Source organism: Columba livia, chromosome 1 (genome assembly GCF_036013475.1).
Source record: "Columba livia isolate bColLiv1 breed racing homer chromosome 1, bColLiv1.pat.W.v2, whole genome shotgun sequence".
Lineage (NCBI taxonomy): Eukaryota > Metazoa > Chordata > Aves > Columbiformes > Columbidae > Columba > Columba livia.
Window position 1 is genome coordinate 134,199,660 of NC_088602.1, and position 22,947 is coordinate 134,222,606.

The window sequence follows — 22,947 nt, forward strand, 5'->3', positions numbered from 1 at the left end:
CAGAGCATCCCGCAGCTGAGCGTTGGCTTTTTGCACCCCACAGAGCCAGACAGCACTGGGTGCAGGGATGTAGTACTGACACAGTAACACGCCTTAGTGTTGGAGGTGGCAAAAGACTCCCGTGAGAGAGTGTGGACCAGTTTTTGCTATTGACTTGCAGTGCTGTTAGTGTCTATTCAGGTTGTTTGAATTGCCAGCCTTGCCTTCTTCTCCCAGGCCTGTGGCCCCATCCTGAACAGTTTGCTTTGTCTGATATCAGTAGAAAGCACTAGAACTTGCAGAGTTATCCAAAGGTGTTTGAGGTTCAGTAGGCATACTGGTTAGTAGCTAATTTGTGACTGCAGGCTTTCAGCAGGCATTTGAGTTCCTTCTGAACGAACTATCAGGGATAAAAATGCTGTGGGGGATGACTTTGTCAGAAGTGTCTTACAAAACAAAATTCAAGATCAGCCTAAGATAAAGGATTCATTCTGAAAAAGGTACTTATTCTAGTGTTTGGGTATGTTTTAGGCAAAAGTGCCCATTACCTCTGTGCTTATCTGAAGCTGTGAATGACTTACTTCAGTCCAGTTTCATGGATAAAAGCACATAAGTGGGCAGGCTGAAGCTGCATTCCCTGCTCAGAGTAAACGCACTGCTGGCTGGGATGCTGGCAAGGTATGTGCCTCTGCTGGCTGGACAATAAGCTTTGTTTGTTGCTTTGGATTCATTCTAGGTCAGGTATGTGAGGAGAGATGGGGGTTTTAGCCCTTTGAGTCAAAAAGCAGTTTGGCACTGCAAGGCTGTTCTTCTTTTGGGTACCTTGAGTGCCATGGGTTTCAGCAGAGCTGCGATGCCCAGCACAGATCCTGCCCCACTTTTTACAACTTAATATACTGTGTACTTAATGACACCAGGCAATGATTCACAAATCCTTCTACAAGCGGCAGAGGAACTGATGTTTGGTATTCAGCATTTATGTATTTGTGTTCAGCTTGCTTTCCTCCAACTGTGGATGTATTTCACATTTCTGCACTGCTTGTTCTGCTGAGCAACCAGAAAAAAGACCAAAAAACTTCAGCAACATTTAAAAAAAATCTTGTATCAATTTTGGTAACTGTTTGTTGCTTTTTTTTCCCCTTGAATTTATGACCTAAATTACCTGGCAATGTCATGTTTCAATTGATAACATCAGCAATGCTAGCTTGGCTTGGATCTGTGTCCAAGAGTTATTCTGTAGCAGCAGTTCAGCTTCTTGCTGTCTGAAGGAAAACAGGAGGTCTCCTCTAAACCAAAACTTTTTACATCACATCTTAATTGCTTACCATTTCTCCCTTCTGCCTTTTATTCTCTTTTCTTGACCTGAAGCCTTATCCTCTTCTCTCACCGTTGCTCTTAAATGTGCCTGTTCCCCTCAGGCTTTGACCTTACGCAGGCAGTAAGCGCAAAGCCATGTCATTTGGAGTGAAGTAACACCAGTAGTCAGGAAGGAACAATGTAGTTCAGGCCAGATAAAATAAATCTCGCATTTCCTGTCAAGAAACTGGGCCAAAAGCAATGATGAGAGACAGAGGGGGCAAACCACGCGGCTCAAAACTAGAGACATATGGGTTAGAAACAACCGCAACCCTCGTTGAAAAGCAGAAAACAAAAAGCAAAGGCATTGGATGAAAGAGAAATAATACCAGCTCCTCAGCAATAAAAACCACACGATGTGGGGTCTAGCCAGCTTCCAAACCCATTGCATGTGTGGCACAAGCGGGGTCTGAATTTCCTGCTACTTTACAAGATATTAATTGTCCTTTGATTAATTTATGTAATTAATGTTTTGTGTTGTAAATCAGAGAGCTGTTCTTGCTCTTACTGATTTTTTTCTTCACCAAACTCCCTTCCAGACCCAAAGAGGTGCACTGATTAGAAGTTGTTGCTACTTTTATCGTGTTTTAGTAACTTTCCAGCTGGTTTGCATAGTAGTGAAAATTTCAAAATTATACATGTTTTGTGCTGTGACTCCCTTATCCCAACAGTCCACCGTTCCTCCAGCAGTGCTGCTGCAACTGAATCTTAATGAGTATATGTGTAAAGGGTTCAGGGTCTGTCCCCAAAACACTGAGAGTTTTGAGCGTGTTTATTTATAGAAAAAGGTCTGTAGTATGCAGCCAAACTACAGAGTTAGGATTTGGAGGGTTTTTTAATATTTTCTTTCTGGAAAGGATATTGATGTGTGTGTGGGGAGTGATGTCATCTGAGGAGCATCCTAACAAGGCAGAAAGTGAAGGTGGTGGCCAGGCCTCTTTGGGATGGTTCCCATGGGGGCCGATGTTGGATCCTGATCGGTTTGGGAGACTGAACCAAAAGCAGTGCAGCAGGTGCTGTGAGAATGTTTAAACAGACATAGCACTTTTCATCTCAAAGTACTGTGCAAAGATTAACTAATTAGATTGTTTTTCCTCCTTAGGAAGAGTTTGCAAAGTAGTGGTCAGGGAACAACTGGGGATACGATTTATTAAGTGCTGAAATGTTTTGTATAAAGTCACTCACAGGACGCCATTAGGAAATGTGGTTACTTTAGGACGTAAAGAAAAGTCCTTTTCGGTGAAAAGGCAGGAAGCAAAGAGCAGTCAGTTTTATTATGGACAAAGATAACATTAGAGCACCTCAGTTATAAGTGCTGAGAGGTCAAAATGGGTCCTGACAATGTACTAGAGAGGCAAGATTTTCTGTCATGAAACATATGGATGAATTCAATACGAAGAGACAAAGAGGGGAGATTTGTGAAGCACTCTGGGAGAATTTGCCCGTTTTCAGGAACCAAGCTGAATGGGTGCAGAGGAGACTGGCAGGATGGAACTCCTTCTCCTGTTCTTCTAGAAGGAGGATAGGCATTGACTTAAAGAGGGCATATTACACACCTGCCTTCTGATTTTAAAGAAAAAAGTTAAAGCCCCGAGAAAGCAGCATGAAAGGATGCAAAAGGAAGGGGCTGTTTGGAGCAGGAGTAACTTAGGCTAGAAATCAGGAGAAGCCGTGTGTGAACACGTAGTGGACGAGTCTCTGTGCTCCGTTCTCCTCTGCGGGGTGTGGCGAGCATTCCCCATGGGGTGCAGCGTGCCCCTGGGGTGCTGGTGGGGCTGCCCCTCGCCTGGGCAGCCCGGGAAGGGGGAACGCACAGGGCTTGTGCTCAGCGCAGTCCCGCCGCAGCCGGTCCCGTGGGCTTGCCTGTGCAGACAAGCCCAGGGTTTGATCAACACCCAAGCGAACATCCCTGATGGAAAGCTTAACTGCTCTGACACAAAAACTCCAGCCACGGAGTTGTCTAGCAGGATATCAAATAGCAGTATACTCAACCAGTGAACCACTGTGTTAGAGCAACACATCTTCAAAACAAACTGAGCACGCCCTGCAGCTATCCTTGTTTCTGGGTATTTCTGAAAGCTCTCCTCACTCTCTTAACCCTTTCAGGTGCTGTACCTCCAGCACAGATGGAGAGCTTGCACAGAGGCATGCCCTTTGCCTGGTTCAATATGATAACTGCATTGTGCTGGGCGGATTTTCTTTGCAGCTTTAACGGGATGTAGTTGCCTGCTCATTTCCCAATCCTATGTGTTTTGAGCTGGATGGAAAGAAGGAAGGGAGGTGATGCTTTAATGAGCAGTGATATACAAATGCCAGACTTGGTATTTGTGTTAATACTTCTGTAAAGTTCTCTGCTGCTTACGAAATATAACATAAAAATGGTTCAGTAATGATAACTGAATGCTCAAAAATGAGGATGTTAAATTTCCGTATCATTGCAATAAAACAAATAAGGAACCATTGGACAATTGGTTTATATTAATAGCTTGTTTTAGGAAAAGAATAATCCAAATTTCCAGACAAAGCTATGGATAGGTCAGAGAAATTCGCATCTAAAATAAGATCTTTGATTCTTAGAGTTTGAGGGCATCTAGATCTGCACTTAAGCCCATTTTTAACTAAAACATGAATTTAACTCAGACCCTAGTCATTTGAGATTGAGTTAGCTTGTGATTGACTAGACTGACAAGCTTGAGAAGTGGACCTATGTGAACCCCATGAAGTTTAACAAGGCCAAGTGCAAGGTCCTGCACCTGGATCAGGACAACCCCCAGTATCAACACAGGCTGGTGGATGAAGGGATTGAGAGCAGCCTTGTGGAGAAGTACTTGGGGATACTGGTGGATGGAAGATCGAATATGAGCTGGCGGTGTTGCACTTGCAGCCCAGAAGGCCAATCGTATCTTGGGCTGCGTCAAAAGCAGCCTGGCTTGCAGGTCAAGGGAGGTGATTCTGCCCCTCTTCTCTGCTCTGGGGAGACACCACCTGGTGTCCTTCATCCAGCTCTGGAACACTTAGCACAGGAAAGACATGAACCTGTTGGAGACGGTCCAGAGGAGGCCACCAAGATGAGCAGAGGGCTGGAACAGCTCTGCTGTGAGGACAGGCTGAGAGACTTGGGGTTGTTCAGCCTGGAGAAAGCTCCAGGGAGACCTTTTTGCTGCTTTCAATACTTAGAAGGGGCTTATAAGAAAGATGTAGACAGATGTTTTAACAGGGCCTGTTACAACAGGACAAGGAGTAATGGTTTTTAAACTAAAAGAGGGGAGATTCAAGCTAGACATGAGGAAGACATTTTTACACTGAGGGTGGTGAAACACTGGCCTCAGGTTGCCCAGAGAGGTAGTAGATGCCCCATCCCAGCAGACATTCCAGGCCAGGCTGGATGGGGCTCTGAGCAACTTGATCTAGTTGAAGATGCCCCTGCTCATTGCAGGAGGGTTGGAATAGATGACCTTTGAAGATCCCTTCCAACTCAAATTATTCTATGATTCTGCATGTATAAGTGTACTATAGGAGGGATTGAGCATGAAATTATCACACCATGTAACCTCATCTAAATTGGGTACCTAAATTAGAAGACAAAGTCATCTATGCAGTCAATAGAGACAAGCAGGGTCATCCAAAGGGGGCTTCAGAGCAGCCATGCTAGGAACCTCCGCTGACTCTATGAACAGTTAGATGCCTCAAGTTAAGTGGTACAAATGCTCTCCTGGGTGCCTGGTGAATGAGTTTTGTCCTTTGAGTTCAGTTTTCAAAGGACCAGAACACCATGAGAAACTCTAGGCTTGCACTGGAACCAGGAATAGAAGAATTTGAAGCACAAGATTTTAAAGAAGAAAGATCTTGGATAATCATTTTGAGTTTCAGTGCTCTCTGTTTCGCAGAGTAAAACATGCATTACTGATTGAATTCAGCATTAAATTCTCATTTTGAATGTGTGCACCTTGTTAAATATTATCCTGTTATATATCAGAATTTTCCAGGTTTCCTGGCAAGTCATGCTCAGAATGAAGTCTTTCCAACAGTGTGTATTCAAGGATGTTTTTATGTGTATGGGTATATGCAAACACGGATGCTCTAGACAATGTGTAGGTGAGAATGTTGTTACAAAGAAAGATTCTTCCAAATTATTTATTGCACGAGACAGTAACAGTCTGCTGCGCTTAGGTTGCCTTAGTGAGTTTTAAAAGAACCTCTTGGACTAAAAAGCATTAACGTTTGTTCTGTCTTCAGCATTGTTTAAAATTTATTAGTAAAAAAAAAAATCCAGTTTTCGGAAGTACAACCCTGTCATGCTCTGAGGCTCAGTTCAAACCCAGTGGTGATCCAAGCCTATGAAAAGTCACCATTTTGCTGTCATTGTCTAGGCAGTGTGTCTCAGTGTCACAACATCAGCCAGCTCAGCCGGCACCAAACCACCTCCGTTCCTGCAGCACATCCCATGCTGGGCACCCTTGGACCTGCCACAGGACGGGGACCATGTGTTGTCCCAGCCTCCTCTGTGGACATCCCGTTTCCCCTTGTCTCCCTCCCTAGGCTGACGCTGGCTGGAGTTTACACACCAATGTAGCTGGGAAATGAGAAAAAGTGGTGAAGTCTCCTGGCTACAGACCAGACTGTACCTTATTTTCTGCAGACTCCAGCTCCTACCCTGAAGCTCAAATGGTAGACTCCTGTGCAGAGGGCCAGAGGCTCAGCCTCGCCAGGGAGGTGTGATTTGGAAAGCTGTTAGTGGTTGTATGTAATATATTTAGTTTTTATCTTTTTTTTTTTTCTTTTACCTTCAGAAAAGGAGGAAAGTTCATGCAAAAACAATGTTTAAAGCAAATTGCAAAACCAAACATTGACAATTAAGGCAAATTCAGGTTGTTCCTCCAATCACACTTCTGCCCTCTTGTGTGAATGCCCTGTGATACACTTTTGAACTGCAAGAACCTGGGCTGGTTTTCCCTCTTCAGCAGAGAGGATGGACACAAAACAGGACAGAATTAATGGGCAAGTTAAATGCCAGTATTTCCTAAGTTTGAAACACTTTACTTTAACCTTTTTTTCTAACGTTTTTAGAAGGTACGCTGTGTTGTTATTGATTTCAGAATAAACACTTGACTAGATCTGAAGAGAGATATTTCTGTCTCATACAGTTTCTCTAAAGTTAGTGGTTTCATCAGGGCTGAATTTGGCCCACTGCATCTAGTGAACAGTATATTCCAAAATCAATATTAATAATGCTGGGTGCTGTTCTTAAATAGATTGTAGACATTCACAAATTCTGTGTAAAGTTCATATCAAATGATACTTTCCTATTCTTTATTCATTCTGTTGGTTAATAAATAATCCTTTAGCTTTTTGGTAGTTGTTTTCTGGGATCCTGTTGGACATCTGTATTTATCGTTTAGGGATCCGTCACCAGAGCATCTTTCTCTCTTCAGATTTTTGACAGAAAGCCCAGGATTTTCAGGGTTATTGGCTACTTCTCATTGTGTTTAGGCTTTGTTGGATTTTTTGTGGGGGTTTTTGTTTTGTTTTGTTATTTTTTTTAATATACTTAGAATCTGTTCTATTGGTGAGTTACAGTTTGTCAAATGAGTTGTTGTTTAACAAAATGTACGGCATCAGTAGAGGCACTGAGGATGAAAATCAACCATCCACTTGCTGAATCTCTGCATTTACTGTGAGGCACAATTTCATCTGGGGATATGAGTGACTCATAGTGGTTGGAGGGATTCATAATTTCCATACTACAGCACCGTTTGCTAGGATTTTCTGACTTTTGTATTTATCATTAAAGGCAACATTACACAGTGTCAAAGAAAAAAAAAATCTAGCCTTCAGAATGTGCTTTCCTGATTGTAAATGGGGTTGGATATCCTGTACTGAAATGTCAGGTTAGATCCTTTGTAAACTCTGAAGCCTGCGCTCAGAATAGAACACTTCTGGAGTGTATTAAATTGGTGTTAATTGAGAAACACATATGCCAATGACATTTTAAGCTACGCTAAATAAAACCAAACCTTTAGCAGGTCCCTATCACAGAGAGATCCTGAGATTTCACTGAACCTGCTGCTGCCGTCATCTTTTTTCCATCTATGCATATGTTGCTTGCAATGATATATGGTAGCTCCTGATGCAAATACCACTCATGCTGTTACAGCTTAAAAGACCCAGAAATAGAACGCAAACACAATGTCTGTTTTTTTTCTGCTCCACATTATGAAAACCTATGACCAACAGCCTGAAGTTTGATTCCTTCTCCTTGCAGTTTTCACACCAGCTAACTTCAAAACATACGTTTAGCACTGCAAGTCATAAAAAATTCATCATCTCTTTCTTTTTTTAGGGGGACTAATTCTGCAAGTGTCTCGGGGTTCTGTGGCTCTGGTTGCAGCTGAACCGCAGGTCAGAACCTCAGGAGGGACCCCGTCCTCAGGCAACACAGTGTCCAGTATATTCACTGACATGTCTGGCCTCTGGATCAGGACCTAAGCCTATTGGTAAAGTACATGCACTCTATCTTAAGATAAATAAAGCCATTTGAAAAATGCAAGGCAAATTTGGGGTTGAAGTCCCAGTTGTGTCAATATACCCTTGGGATGTGGCAATATTTTGTTGCACGTTTGATTTGTGACAGAAAAGAAAGGGCAGCCTGGAAGTTACTGAGGGCTGGGTCTGGGCAGCACTGGCCGCTCAGCAGAGGGCCGGTGAAGTCCTGCCCAAATGCCACCACACAAACTCTTATGAGATGGCTTTGCAGGACCACTATTGTTAGAGCAGCTGTCTCCTGCTGCAAGTCAGGGCAGGAGGTCAAGAGCTGTTTAGGAAGGATCTGGTGCCATTAAGCTGGCATGATACAGCTACGAGTGAAACTCGCTGGCAGCTCATTGATTTCCAAGTGACAAAGCCCACTTACTACTTTGCCACTCCGTAACTTTTTGCCTTTGAACAACAACAACAACAAAAAATAGCCCCAGATTTTTTTCCACAAATAGCTCATGCAGCTTATTTATTTATTTATTTATATTTTTATTCCCAGACAAGCAGAAGTACTTTTGAAGGTGCATTGCATTGCTACTGTGCAGTGCACTGTGGGACCTCTCTTGGTGAGGTGATGATTTGTGGCCAACTCCTGACTATATCCTGAAGGTGTTTAGGTTTGTTTCTGAGTCCCTGCCTTTATAACTAAATAGACACTAAATCCTTGAAAGGAATTTGGTGTCTGTAAAAGCCAGACTTACAGGTGCCTGGCTCTAAAATGGAGGTGGAGTAAGGGTCTCTTCCCCAGTTGCTGCTCCCAGGTGTGGTCACAGGGATTACGTGATGCCTGCCTGACATACAGCTTGAACGGGATGCTCTTCTTAGGATGGGTGCACAAACTGCGAAGCTGTTGCAAAGTCCACCTTGTCCTCATGTGGCCCCCAGTAAATCTTGATTTCTTTACTGTACACTTCAGAAGTTCATAATGCATGCTGCCAATCTTCTTCCCAACTTACACTGATTCCTAGTGTTTCAGGTAGGGCCTCAGGTTGTGGGAAGTGTGGTGGAAGTGGCAATGTGTCATCATGTGGGATGTGGTCAACCAGTAGCTGTGTTCCAGGTTCCAGTAAGCTGGGTTTTGGCCTGTGGTGTCTGTCAGGAAGAAGGACTGGAATGTGTATCTCCAGTTACCTGATAACTGGAAATGAATTAAGCCATTTATTTTTTGAAGAAATATTTCCCTTTCAAGCTTTCTCTTTTGTTAGAAGTATTAGACTGTGTTTGCTAGTTTCTAATTCAGGATATGTTTTTTTCAGGTCAGTCAGGTTTTCCTGTTCTTGTTTGTTATGTACAGTACAACATGTGGTTTTAAAGTGAATATGTGCCTACAATGTCCTGCAAAGACAGTAGCATCTTTATTTGCATTTTTCAGATGAGGAAATGCAGAGTGATTGATGGCTTTGCTAAAGCCAGATAGGGATACTGTGGCAGAAGGAGGGAGGATTCTCTGACAGCCCCTTGCAGACATTGTCTGTCAGCCCTGTCTGTCTGTCCGTCCTTCCTCCTTGTGGAATGGTGTCTTACATTGGAGCAGCTCTGGAGCGCAGGAGACTCGCACACTGTAGTGACCAGCCAGCTTTTTGCCACGTGGTCTTTCACAGGGTAGTTGCCTGCAGAATTTGATTATAACTCACTTAATTACCCACTTCCTCATAACTGTTCTTGCTGCCATCTCTCCCACTGACAGTGTCCTCCTATTGGCAGGACCAGGACAGCAATGCTGTGCCATCCCAGAGAATCCTTCTCTTTTTCTCCTTCTGTGAGCAGCATCTCAAACACGATAGCTGCCTTGCAGCTAGTGTGCGACCACGGCATTGCACACTCAAACTTTCCCTTATTAACCCTGATCTGGGGGCTCCCTCAGTGATAACACTGTGGATGCAGCACTGGGGAGGTGCAGATTTTAGCATAAAATATTCTGCTCTGTCTGCTTGCCCATCTGCCTATTTGTCCATCTGATGGACCTATGCGCATGCTGGAATAGCACGGGAAAGGTCAGAGGGAGTTCAGGATGACAGAAAAAAAAGGTCAATTTTTGTGTGCATGCATATGTCGCTTCAGGTAACTGATGAGGCATGTTGGCAGGGCCTTTCGACTTAGAGACAGCGCCGTCCATTCAGAGGACACGAAGGCTCTTCTTGTGAAACATGGTCGAGAGTTGTTTGCCAGAGGTGACTTTTTTACAGCTTTCCCGATGATAATACTGCCTCGCAAATATCTCTGGCAATTCTGCTGAACTTGTCAGAGATAAGCATGGTATGCACGACGGGGCCCAAGATTTGGTTGGTGTTTAATTGGGACATCTGTCTGTTCACACACATCGTAAAATAGAGAGAGAAGCTGAGTGTGCGCGAGGGGGCCGAGGGAGCTTGAGCTTCTTGAGGTGGGCGCACATGTGTGGTGAGGTCAGTTGGACATACAGTGCGATGAGACAGCTTGGTGGTGTTTCACCCAGGAAGTTTTTTTGGTGCCGAGTACTCTTTTTCAATTTCAAGCAAGTTTTTGTAGGTGAGTGAGCTGGGCATTAATTCCAACCCCCATGCCCCCCCACTGGCCACTGAGCTGGGGATTCGATGGCTGGCGTAGCGCTGGGGTCCTGCCCTTCGGAGCCACCGGCGGGAAGGGAGCAGCCGGGTTTCCAGCAGCAGCCTCAGCTCACAGAGGGGCCATTAGGCAGGCGGAAGCCCCCGGCAGGGTTACGGACCAGACAGTCTATACCAGGGCAGGTCAAAGGGTGAGCTTACTGTTTACTGAATCGGTAAATAGCTAATTATTCAGCCGGGCAACAGGGCAAAACCCCACATGGGATGTAAATCCTTGGCAATTCAGCGTTATCTGGCGGGGAACAGTGTTGAGATCTGAGGATCCCTTGCAGTAGCAAAGGGGAGCTCTATGCACTTTAAAACCTTTTAGGGTCATTGTACGATACTGCAGAGCCGTTAAGGAGCCCTCACGTGCCAGAAGCAGTTTAACAGGCCCAGTGTTGGGCACTTAATTGTGTCAATAATTATTCACGCATTAGCACCAGCTCCTCCTTAAAGCGTGTACTGCGGTGACTCATTAAGTTATTACTGGTATTCATTACCAGTAGAATTAGCCTTTTCTTCAAAGTGTAAAATTTATGTTTTATAGAAAAATATTGCTAGGAGTGCAACAGCTTTGCTCTACTCCCTGCTTGGTGTACAGGAAAACAAGACTATGTGGAGATGAAGCAATATTTTTTGTCCAAAAAGAGGCCTTCAAATTAGAAAAAGTCTTGTGCCTTTTTGTTTGTTTGTTTGTTTTTTGGTGGGTTTTATGTACTTAAAGGTGGGCTAGGGGAGAAGCAACATTCCTACCCAGCTTTGGCTGTTGGTCTCATGTGCGTTAGTGCTGTTTTCTGGTATCGTGAGTGAGAAAGATAGCCAGTGTCTTTTGATTAATAAAGTGTTAATATATATGCAGCTGTCTTTATGTTAAATGCTGCATGGTGCACTTTGTTTCTTTAAATGCTGATCATTTACAGTGAGCGTGTACAGTATATATGCCTGGAGGGAGAGCAATTGTTATACAACTCTTTAATCCGAACCATGATTAAAACCCCTTTTGTTCCTCCCTCCCTGCATTACTCCAGCCTATCATCTTCTCTGAGAAATCATTTGGCAAGTAGATACGTGTGTATTTTAAGAGAATAACTCCTTTTAAAGAATCAGTTTTGCTTTTGTTCTGCTTTTAGAACTTAGTTTTTTGCATTTCAATATACAGAGCTGTTCAAAAGGCGTAGGAGGGTTGTAGCCATTTTTTGCGTGAATAAGGTATAATTGAAATATGATGTATGCAGATATCATCACTTCTACAGCAATTATCCGGATTGTTTGTTTAGTGGGAACATACTTTCAAGTAGAGGTTGGTCAGTGGCAATCATGTTGCGTGACACAGCTGAGAGACATGACAAAGAATGTGTAAAGTCTCACGCTGTGAAATTTTACGTTGCGCTGAGAGTCTCTACTTGGGGGAATCATGAGGAATATCGAAGGTGAGGGCCACAGCGTTTTCAGAGAGAAATGTAAAGGAGGACAGGGAGGCTGACGCTTAGATCTTGGGGAGAGGCTGGGGTTTGGCATTCTCTTTCATGTGGAGACCGGCAGTTAATATGGTCCTTGTTGAAACTTGAAACAGCTCTATTAGTAGCTTGATTGGGGAGAGGGGAAGAGACCAAGAGTAAACAAAAATGTGCGGTCTGGAGATGGGCTTAATTGTGCACAATACGTCTTGCCTCTGTGCGGCTTATTCTAATCACTCCAAATGGCAACACACACGCTCGCGCGCGCACACACACACGCAAATTTGATCTGCTCAAGCAGATAAAACTGCTATGTGTATAATATTGCCAAGCTAGAAGGAAAAAAAAATGGACATCTGTTTAACAATTCTCTATTGTAGACAGGATCATAGAAACACTGTTGCCTGCCTGTCGTGTTCAATCAAAATGAATAAAACGCTGATTTAAAATAGAAAAAAAATTCCGTCGGAAGAGAGCCTTAAAGTATTTGCTTACTCTCTTTTTTTGTTTTAATTTCAGCAGCGTGATGAGGGGGGCGAATCCCAGGGGCAAGAGGAGGTTTCAGGAACAGTGAAGGGAAGATTTTGTTTTGCGTTGTGTTGGTTTTTATCCTCGGTAGAGCCGAGAGAGGCGAACAGCAGTCGGAACTAATTGTAGTTCGCTCAGGAAAGTCTTCATTAGCACTTGCCACACATGGTTACCAGATGTGCTGAAGAAGGGGTGGGAGGAGGGGGGAAGGGGTATGTGGAGAATGGGCTACATACTTAAACCTAATAATCTGTCTTTTGTTTTCAGATCTATTGTGTTGGGGAGGGGAAGAATGGGGGGAGAGAGAAATCCTGGCTGCTTTTTGATGCAGCCAGTCCCTGTTAGCTGAATGGCATCCTTGTCTTGCAGACTTCTCTAAGTAAGGAAAAAAACCTTAATCGCGGCCAAGTAAAGAGAGATTTCTAAAACAATTTTTTTTTTTTTCTTTTTAAGGCTGTAAGCGAACTATTACAATATTTCACTGAACCTGGCTGAAGATACTTGGACAATCAAACTGGTAAAGCACTATCTGGCCAGTTTGTGAATTCGAGTTAGATCTTTTTGTGAGGTTATGGGCTCCCACAGTGTTGGTGGGGCTGTTGAACTGTCAGTTCTATAGCAGCAGCATCTCCTCAGCTCACATGTACTTTGCTGGTGAGCATGAGATGCGATCAGTGAAGCCAAGTGCAGCAGGAAGGTAAGAAGAGTTCTGTGGTCCTGTCAGTCATCTCACTCAGATGTTTAACCTTCTGCCTGCTGCAATTTAAAAAAATATATTAAAATTAAATAGATCTTCCATATATAGTGGCTGTTGCTGCTGCAGACCAAATTGTGGTCTTGCTGCCCACAAAGATGATTTTCACATCAACCAGTGTTGATTTTACTGCAGATGTTACCACAGACACCACTATTTGCTTTGTAGGAAAAGGAACCCTCCTTCCCCTTCTTTTGAACTGGTCATCTCCAGCGGAGCGTGGGGCAGGGGGATCCTGCGTGGCTGTCCTCACTGTCTCCCCCCACTTCTGCAGCACTGCAGCTTCTTTCCCCTCTCGGTCCACAAAACCTTTCCACAAGGTCGGAGTTTTTTGTACTGGCATCATCTGACCTTGGACATTGCCTTTCTTCTCAGACTCCCCTCTTTGTTCTAGTGATAGGAGAACATCACCACGTCCAAACAACAGAGTTTAGATGACTCTCCAGGCTCTGAATAATCAGGGCTGAAGGTTTAATTATGGCACTACACATGATATCCACAAGACTTGGCACTCTGGTCATGTGAGAGAACAGCACTAGATGAACTTTTACTAATTAAGCACTCTGTTTCCCTTCCTTCTTGAAACTGCAAGGAGTTATACATGTGGAAAATCACTTCTGTTAGAGCAAAATAGAGACATTTTTTGAATTTAAAATAATCCGAGTTGAACCTAAATCTTGTGGCTCCAGCCTTGTTTTATTCAGCTCAGTTTGGCAGTCTGTAATCTCATCCTGCTTTGGAGCCTGGAAATGTTCTTGCTCACAATCTCAAAGCGGAGCAGATGTTACATAAATAGAAAATAGGTTGTGTGCACAACCTAATCTAACACAGGGCACAGAAGGAGGTTTGGATGAATGTAAGCTAATCAGGGCACAGATCTGCTATATTTTGGGACTTAAGACCAAATTTTTTTCCAGATGTATTCTGCCTACCAGATCCCAAATATGCCATTCACTTTTTCTTACTAGATGGCAACTCCCTCTTGGACCTTTTTTAGTTTTTTGAGCCTGCCAGCTCAAGCTCACCAAAGGAAATGGCTGTTAAGAATTAATCTGTTCCACTCTTTCTTCTTTGTTGGACTGACTTCTCCATCCAATGATGCTGCTATTCCGGGTCCAAAATAATCAAAGTCCAGGAATTCTTCTTTCAGAATCCTTCAAAGGAAATAATAAAGTCAAATCACTTGGATGAGTCAGTTGTATTCACTTTCCTGCTGTAGGTTTGTAGAGTCTCCTTTGACCTTGTTGTAATTGGTTGGATCAACCTAACTAGCATAGGCAGAGTCACTGATTGTATGGCTTCCATAAAGTATCTTTATTAACTGTCAGAAAGGCCCAAGGAAAAATTCGATTAAAATTAACCTATTTACCATTCCAATTTTGCTGTAGCTGCTATTGCATCAGTTGGGGTTTTTAAAATAAAATTAAGTGCCATATTTGCAATTTGTGTAATGCAATCCCACATTATTTACACAAGAATGAACTGTGATTGTGCCAACATGCAGTATGTAGAGACAATATTTCTGCTTACAATAATTCATGTTTAGAAATACCCAACACTGCAAACTTGGTGTTTCTGTCAGTTTTGCTTCTTCTGGAGAAGCATATACATTAATTTATTTTTCCAAGTGTTACTCCCAGAATGAGTTTCAAATATAAGTGTTACTGCATTCGTGGTGAAATCACAGCCATACACAACAGATACCATCTTGGCTGATTGATATTGTCACCTATTCCACAGAAATATTATACAAATTTGAAACAGCTATTGATGGTTCAGATACCTATGCTCTCCACTCAACAGGTCTTCAGTTACTTGGGGCTTCCGCAGAACTTAGACAGAAGTGCTTTCAAATTTGACACACTAAATGTAATTTTAAGACATTCTTCATATTATTAATTTCATCTTTAATTATTATAAGTTAATTATTTAAACATTTTATTGACTTTGAGATGGAAAGCAGAATGATGAGATTTATTTCCTGCTTTTTCTGTATTTCTGCACTGAAGTCAAGGTTTCAGGCAACAAGGGAAATATTTTTATGCACTTGCAAAACTAATCAGCCAAACATGAAAAAACTCCTACGGGGTTTCCTGGAGGCCTTGCTGGGGATACTGCAATGCAAATAATATATAATGCAAATAATAAATAATGTAGCCTAAGTATTATAAGGTAGTAGGATTCAGTTAGAGACGGAACGTAGTGGGTGATCCACATGAGCTGGTACTACCATCCTGTTTAGGACACTCAATATCTTTGCTGCCTGGATCTCCTATCATGCTTTTTTAAACCCCCACAATGTTCTTCTATAATGCACTCCATCAAAATGCATGTTTCCTTACAGATGATGTCATTTAAGCGGAAAAGAATTGTAAATCCTTCTCTGGCCTCCTGTAGTTTTTCCTGGGTAGCTGGCAGAGCTCAAACTACTTCTCTTTCCAGTATGATATATAAGTAATCAATATGATTTTTTTTGGTATGCATATCAACAGTACTCTATGTAATTAAAGACTGTCCAGCACTGTTCTAATGCTACGCAGTAATTACATATGGCAGCATTTTTCTCCCTGTGATTTGCAGTTTTTCCAATACAAAAGAAGTAACCGACGCGACAGGCAGGAAAGTTTCATTGCAATGTTAGGAAAATCTAACAGAGCAAGTTTACTGGAGAGAGTACAAATAGCTTTCCTCTTTTCCAGGGTAATGATTTGAAGATAGATATGCAGTTGCAGCAACATGAGGTCCATCTTTTTTGTTCACCTCAAGATGAGGTTCCCGCAGCGTGCTGTCCGGGAGGAGCCTGTGGGCTGCCTGGGGACAGACGCTGCTGCAGGAGATTGCAGAGTGGGTTGTTTGCGTGATGGGAGCGGAGCAGCTTGTTGCTCCCAGCCTGCACTGACTTCCAATCAGTTTCATATACATGCAGTGGATTTGCAGGTGTTGGCTCTGACCTCTACAGTTTGCAAAAAGTTTAGGGACCTAGTTACCTTTCTTTTGTTGGGAATGTTGCTGCAGCTGAGGCCACAGCAAGGCTAGGCTGGAACTAAGGTGCAAAGGAAGGAGCTGGTAAGGCATAAAGCATCTTCACACAAAAACCTATCCCAAAATCTGCTGAGAAAGATGTGGGGTCAGATTGATATATTAGGTTGGTGCAAAAGTAATTGCTGTTTTTGCATTGTTGAAATTTGCCGTTGGATATTGGAATACATTCTGAAATAAATGTGATTGTTTTATACATCCTTTGAATGCACTTTTCTCGCTTAATGTTTTTTTTCCTAGTGACTTATTACTTACTGTTTATTTTAGACTGTAGAAATGGTGTTAGACAAAAAGCAAATGTGAGTGATTTTCTTATTTGAGTTCAAAATGGGTCATAAGGCAGTGGAGACAACTCGCATCATCAACAATGCATTTGGCCCAGGAACTGTTAACGAACACACAGTGCAGTGGTGGGTCAAGAAGTTCCACAAGGAGACAAGAGCCTTGAAGATGAGTAGCATAGTGGTCAACCATTGGAAGGTGACAATGACCAACTGAGAGCAATCGTCAGAGCTGATCCTCTTACAGCTGCACCAGAAGTTGCTGAAGAACTTAACATTGACCATTCTACAGTTGTTCAGCATTTGAGGCAAATTGGAATGGTGAAGAAACTTGAGAAGTGGGTGCCTCGTGAGCTGACAGAAGATCAAAAAAATTACTGTTTTGAGGTGTTGTCTTCTCTTATTCTATGCAACAACAAACTATTTCTCGATCGGATTGTGATGTGTGATGGAAACTGGGTTACATACAACAACTGGCAATGACCAGCTCAGTGGTTGGACCGCAAAGAAACTCCAAAGCACTTCCCAAAGCCAAACTTTCCCCCCAAAAAAGTCGTGGTCTGCTGCAGGTCTGATCCACTACAGCTTTCTGAAGCCCAGTGAAACCATGACATCTGAGAAGTCTGCTCAGCAAATCAATGAGATGCACCAAAAACTGCAACACCTGCAGCCAGCGTTGGTCAACAGAAAGGGCCCAATTCTTCTCCATGACAACGCCTGACCACATGTTGCACAACCAACACTTTAGAAGTCATACAAATTGGGCTACAAAGTTTTGCCTCATCCACCGTATTCCCCCGACCTCTTGCCAACCAGCTACTGCTTCTTCAAGCACCTTGACAACTCTTTGCAGGGAAAACATTTCCACAACCAGAAGGATGCGGAAAATGCTTTTCAAGAGTTTGTTGAATCCCTAAGCACGGATTTTTGCGCTACAAGAATCAACAAACTTATTTCTCATTGGCAAAACTGCATTGATTGTAATGGTTCCTATTTTGATTAATAAAGATGTGTTTCAGCCTAGTTATAATGATTTAAAATTCATGGTCCGAAACTGTAATTTCTTTTGCATCAACCTGATATTTAAGTATGATCCTTATCTTTTTAATGATTGGGTATTTACAGTTCCACTATGCACACTGGAAGAAACATATTAATAACTATGAAATGACAAGCATTCCTGACTGAATAAGTTTATTTTTATTTGTTTTACTTGATTCGGTTTCAGTGACGAAACAGCGTACCTTGCCAACACCATGCCTGCAATTTTATCATAAAGCTTACAATACATAATGTGTCTTGTAAAGCCTCATAGTTTTGAGATTACATGAATGTGTGTGAATCTCTACCTTCACTTATGTAAACTTTTACTTCAAGGAATTGCAGTGAAAAACTTGAAAATATGCCATGGAGGCACCCAAAAGAAGCAAGAGAAAGATAAAAACAAAAGGTTCTCAAATGCATTGGAAGGCATTTGTGTATGTTTTAGGGTCTTTTTTGTTTCTAAGTATCACTATGGCAAATCTTATGATTTTGAGTACTAGGCTGATGACTTTTGAATGGTTGGGAGGGGTAGGACCTAAACTGTTGAGCAGCTTCATTTAAGTTTGATCCTGGGAACAGCAAGTCATGCTGAAGAGCAAGCGGTCTTTTGCATTAAATTTTAGGGAGAACAGAAAGCAAATGACATGGAGTGTAAAACAAGTACTTAAGTAAACGTTTTAATCTCACTTGGGGCAGCTTGACAAAATAATTTAAACATACCGCATGCACATGTGTCTGCACATAATCATCGTCGTTTGCTTTTGTTGTCAGCAAAATTAAGCAGCGGAGCATTTTATGGAAGGTTGTGCTTGCAATTTGGGCAGCCTGTAGTGGATCAGCTGAGCCCAATACTCTGAAGAGCAGCCTCTGTGTGTGAGCAAGTACCTGCTTTTACACAACACAAGGATCAAGGTCTCAAATGCTAATTCTTTGGTTTCACCTGAAGGGGTGGCTTTGCCAAATTTTAGCCTATTTCTGCTCCATGGTAGAGCAAAAATGCTGCAGGATCACTAGCAATAGTGCTTTCTAGAGGTAACATCATACTGTAATCCAAAACAGAAAAAGAAACTATGTCCCAGATTGGCTTGTATTAATTTCAAATTCTATGCAAAAGTTGGAGTGTTTGAGCAGATTTATTTATGTATTTTTTTTTTTACCAGACAGTGCTGTTGGGATCTTTTTTGTTGAAATGAAAGAAGCAGGAGCAACAAAAATTCACATCAGTGCATTATCAATTCTTTGTACCATTAGTGAATGTGAAACAAAATTAAAATTGCTAAAAAACCCCCACAAAATAACTGTTTGACTGTAGGGACAGCAGGTAATTTCTTCACTTTGTGAGCAAATTTCTTCCAGTTCAGGGAATTCAAGTTTATTTTCATTTTGATAAGAATGGAACATCAATTCAAGAGACAATAAAAGCTGTTTTAAACCTGTTAAATGCTATGAAATAGATGTGTACAGCTAATTAAGGTATGTGTTGAATAGTAATTATGTCATCCTGAGGGATTTACAAATAGAGTCTAGTTAAAATTTGATTCAATCTTCTATCATTCACAGAAGGTGCAAATTATTATTCATTTAACATGCTCTGATTTCAGTTCTAAAGGTAATCCAGAAAAAAGGGAGAGGGATTTCTGTTTTATCAGCATTGTGTAAGAACTAAGATCCTTTAATTATTGTACTGTACCAACAGTCTGCTACCAACTTAGTGAAGCAGTCATTCAGCTTTGAAACTAGCAGTTTACCCTCCAAGCAAAGAAAGATATAAGAAAAAGTGTTTAGTCAGCAAGCAAATACACCAAATTGTATGTTTTGGCTTTTGTTGGTACTCATGTTTCTGAGCTGCACAAACAGGAGTCACTTACACAATACCTTTCAATCAAAGGCATCAAAGGAAAGGAGACAGATTTTACAAAAGTGAAAAAAATCTCCATGGGATCCAGTCCTGTCAAGCTTCTCAATCCTCTGTCCAGGCTTTTTCTTTTTAGGTAATATGGGTACACTCTTGGTCTTTACTCCTTTGTGTAATTTCTCCTCATAGTAATGAAGAATTGAGTAAGATTCCTGATCACCTAGCGAAAGTATTACAGTTTGTTTTACAAGGAAGTTACTTTTAATGACCTTAAAAGAAAGAATTTACTGCGTATCTGGATTTATAACATTAAGTGGTAATCCCCAAATTTACCATTAAAGCTGGCCTAAAAAGAAAAATAAATGTTTCTATGTCTTGGAACAAAAACTGTGTCTTTCAAAGAAATTGTGACAATTCATAAGAAGCCAGAACACTCCAGGAGCTACAGCGGTAGTGGTGGTGTGGTAGAAACAGGTTAAGTTTCTGTTCTGCCTGATTCGGAGGTCCAGCCTCTCTAGCAACTGGGACTTCTATTCTGCGCATCTGAGCTGGCACAGAAATTTTGTTAAAAGTGAGATATTTTATTGTTGATTATTTTTTGGTTGCAGTTTAGTTATTTAAGGAGGAAAAACCTCCCACAAATTAAAAAAAAAATCAGACATAATCATATTACCTAAGATACAAGACATTAATCTGTTTTTTTTCCATAAGCTAAGAACATGTAATCCATGTGGTTGTGGTGGCAGTTATTGTTTGGGCTTTTTGGAAAGTAACTTCTAGTGTGCTTAGATTGGATATATTCGTTGTGTGGTTTTATTGCAGAAAGGTAGATGTCCTCCTGCCCTAGTCTTTTTTTAAAGTACCTGTTTTCCTATTTATATCAGTGGGACTAATTATGTATAATGAACTGCTTTACTGGAATGAGGATCGTGTATCCTGCCCTACTTAATTCCAGCTAGTACTGAGGAGCAGCCACCTCTGTGCTGGTGCACAGCGGCTGCCCGGCAGCTCTCAGAAGCAATTCTTTAAGTTAAGCTTAAGCAAAGGTGCAAGTAGAACCTAATTTGCTGTGTTCTGATTTTGTCTTCCTAACTGGAGTGGCGTTTTGGAAAGGTCAATAGAAGGACCCGCATTATCTTTGGCGGGTTGGGTTGAGGTTTTTGGAGAGAGACATGCTTGACATAACTGGTGTTCTCTGTGTGTCTCATCATATTTGACACAGCTGCTCGTTTGCAGTATGGTTTGGAGTACTACCCACTGAAAAGCCGTGGTCCTAATTGTCACTTGGAATTTGGCAGGAAACTACCATATTTTTGCATTTTTTTTCCACCTGCATTATGGACCTGGGTAATATTGTAACAGAAGTGGAAAGTGTTCCTAGTTCTTAGCAAGATAAGAAAATGTTGTTTCTTATCTGTGATGTGAAAAGACATGAAGAGTTAGTGAGGTAGAGATACATGAAAACTATTGCATGCTTGGTAGGAACTGCAGAGGAGGAATCTCTCACTGGCGGCTTGTTTCAGTGTAAGGGCCAAGAAAGAGGGAGCTTCTGAGTGAAGGGATAGGACTGGAAAAAAATCTCAAGTACGATCAGAGGAATTTGTTAGTTCATTTGCTTAAAGAAACAGGTGCACAGCTTTAAGATGGTTACTGAAAAGAGAGCAAGTCAAGAGCAGCTTTAAATGCTTGCCTGCTGCTGATGCTTCGGGATTTATAAAAACCTGTAGGCCCCTTCAGTCTTTGAAGATAGCTGAGGGAAGCAAGAAGCAATAGACAGGCTCTGAACCACCTGCGATTTTGAGGGATTGCCTGGAAAGACAGGGCAGTCTGCTGGTCCCCAGGTGTAGCTTCACTGGGACTTGCCTTCTCTTCCCACCTGCTGCAGCGTAGCTGCGTCAGAGAGGGAGGCACTTGTGCTGAAGTGGTGTTGGGAAGGTTTTTAGGCTACACCTGTTCTCCCCACCCAGGAGTTAGCTGCTTGCAATTTGTTTTTTCTCAGCAGCATATGCAGGGACTATGGAGAAAGGCAAACTTTGATTTCAATCCATGTGCCAGGCTTGGTGGCAAGGGATGGTTTGGTCTGTGGCCACTTAAGTAAATTCTTCTCCTTGCCAGCCTCAGTGGATTTGTAGCTGATTTTCATCTGATGTGAGCTACAGGAGCTGCTGGCTACCTGGCCTGCACCGTCATTAGGGTTGGGAGTGGAGCAAATGCCCCAATACCTACCTGTCCCTGCCCTCTTCTGCAGAAAGCAGAGTAAAGATGTCTTTGGCGCCTTTTTTGTGTTACAATACCAGTGGATGTCACTCTGGTAACCAAATACTGCGCTATTTTTTCTTGACACATCAGTTTTGTCTTGCATTTATTTGCACATCCTTTTCCAGTCAGCGAGAGGTGTGTGTCCTGTATTGAGGTGCATAATGGTCTCATGGGCCTGGGGACCTGGGCTATGAAATTAGGCCCTAAAATTCGTAAGTGTGCACTAACTGTTGGAGAAAGTCTTGTATTTGTTCTTGATTAATTAGAATACACTGGAAATGTGTGGCAAGTCTTTCCCTTGTTAGAGTGAAGGCTGCAAACTTAACTAGTTTTAAACATAAAAGCTGAAATTCTTCTGTATTCAGGTGATGCAAGAAGTTGAAACTCCATGTAAAACAGTATTGCAGGGTGCTGGTGTGCAGCCTGAGGGGAGTCCATTTGGCTTTTATGGAAGTGAACCCTTTGCTTGCCACAAATAAATAACATGAATGAACAGCAGCACGGGTTAGTCACTTGCCCAAAAGGTGCTACAGAGTCTTTCCCAGTAAAAACTTTTACAGTGGAGTCAATTGCTATAAAGTCTTTGACTCTACTCAAAGGCTACTGTCATTTATCTGCATGCACTGAATCACTGCTTTGTATCACAGAATGATAACTTCAGGCTCGCAATTCATTATAAAGCAGGAGGACTTTTCCAAGAAGGGGGTGCCACTTTAGGACAAGGTGATAAAGAGCTGCTCCACAGAACTTGTAATAGGAATAATGGGAAAGGACAAGCTTGTCCTTACATAGGTTGCCTTCTTTTACAGGCGGTAAGCAGTTCAAAGTTTTGGAGCTGCACATTTAAAGCTTAGATCTTACTTTTGCACTGAAGAGTGGAAGTAGCTACAATAACTGGTAGTGCACATAAAATCAGTTGTTGCTGAACTTTTAATAGTAGCAGATTTCAAAAATTACATTCTGGAGCTGGTGGAACATTTGAGGGATTTATTTCTAACAGAATTTGCATTCCATGTAATTTGGATTTAATGACTTGGTGTAACACAGGCGAAAGGGTTTCTGAGTATGTGACTCTCCTTTTCCATGGCACAGTAGGTATTTCCTCTTAATTTTTGGTTGCATGCAAATAAATCAATATGTAAAGCAAAACTGAACAGATACTTAAAAGGAAATCATCAGAGAAGTTGAATAATCATTTAGGGAGTTAGTATTTAAAGCTGGCATATATTTCTGAGTGGGAAAGAGCTTCAGAATGCGGCAATTCACGAACCACTTC

General features: G+C 42.0%; 1 protein-coding gene and 1 pseudogene across 35 annotated transcripts in view; both read left to right on the top strand.

The window, feature by feature from the left end:
- The window catches only part of SOX5 (SRY-box transcription factor 5), a 732,238-nt gene that overhangs the window by 365,338 nt on the left and 343,953 nt on the right, over positions 1 to 22,947 (top strand). For 26 of the 35 annotated variants that reach the window (XM_065031395.1, XM_065031486.1, XM_065031443.1 and 23 more), the window contains one exon: positions 7,676 to 7,829. The exons of the other annotated variants lie outside the window; for them this stretch is intronic. The gene's annotated coding sequence lies outside the window, so the exon portion shown is untranslated. The remainder of the gene's footprint in view (positions 1 to 7,675; positions 7,830 to 22,947) is intronic. 35 annotated transcript variants of the gene reach the window in all.
- On the top strand, positions 7,838 to 22,946 carry LOC135575524 (histone-lysine N-methyltransferase SETMAR-like; annotated as a pseudogene).